Source organism: Chrysochloris asiatica, unplaced genomic scaffold, assembly GCF_000296735.1.
Source record: "Chrysochloris asiatica unplaced genomic scaffold, ChrAsi1.0 scaffold00070, whole genome shotgun sequence".
NCBI classification, from domain to species: domain Eukaryota; kingdom Metazoa; phylum Chordata; class Mammalia; order Afrosoricida; family Chrysochloridae; genus Chrysochloris; species Chrysochloris asiatica.
In genome coordinates, this window is record NW_006408588.1 from 13,859,349 (window position 1) to 13,860,245 (window position 897).

Sequence of the window (897 nt, forward strand, 5' to 3'; positions counted from 1 at the left end):
TGAACCTCTGGAAGTTCTCTGTCAATATATGCTTGCAGCCATTTCTGTATTACCTTTAGTAAAACTTTACTCGCATGGGATATCAAAGATATTGTTTGATGATTTCCACATTCCATTGGGTCACCTCTCTTTGGAATGGGCACAAATATGGATCTCTTCCATACAGTCGGCCAGATAGTTGTCTTCCAAATTTCTTGGCATACATGACTGAGCGCCTCTAGTGCCTCCTCCCTTTCTTGAAAGATTTCAATTTTTATTCCATCAATTCCTAAAGCTGTGTTCTTTGCCAATTCCATCAATGCACCTTGAACTTCTTCCTTCAGTATCATTAATTGTTGATTATATGCTACCTCTTGAAACAGATGAACATTGACCATTTCCTTTTGGTACAGTGACTCTGTGTATTTCTTGCATTTTCTCTTGATGCTTTCTGCATCATTCAATAATTTGCCTAGAGAATACCACAAGTTGAGGCTTGAATTTTTTCTTCAGTTCCCCCAGTTTGAGAAATGCGGAACGTGGTCTTCCTTTTGGGTTTTCTAAAAGCAGATCTTTGCTCATTTTGTTGTTATATGTAACTTTGTCTTTTCAAGCTGAACTTTGAAATTTTCTGTTTCAGCTCTTGTACCTCCTCATTTCTTCCATTTGCTTTAGCATCTCTACGCTGGAGAGCAAGTTTCAGTGTCTCTTCTGACATCCATTTTGATCTTTTCCTTCTTTCATGTTTTCTTAATGACCTTTTGCTTTCTTCCTGTATGATGTTCTTGATGTCATCCCACAACTCTTCTGGTCTTCGGTCTTTAGTGTTTAATATATTAAATCTGTTCTTCAGATGAACTCTAATTCAGGTGGGATATATTAAAATTCATTTGTGGGATCTTGTAGACTTTAAAAATT

The 897-nt window shown here is 36.8% G+C and overlaps 1 protein-coding gene across 1 annotated transcript in view; it reads right to left on the bottom strand.

Moving 5' to 3' along the window:
• Positions 1 to 897, bottom strand: part of ADCK1 (aarF domain containing kinase 1) — a 272,060-nt gene that overhangs the window by 244,127 nt on the left and 27,036 nt on the right. The window lies entirely within an intron of this gene.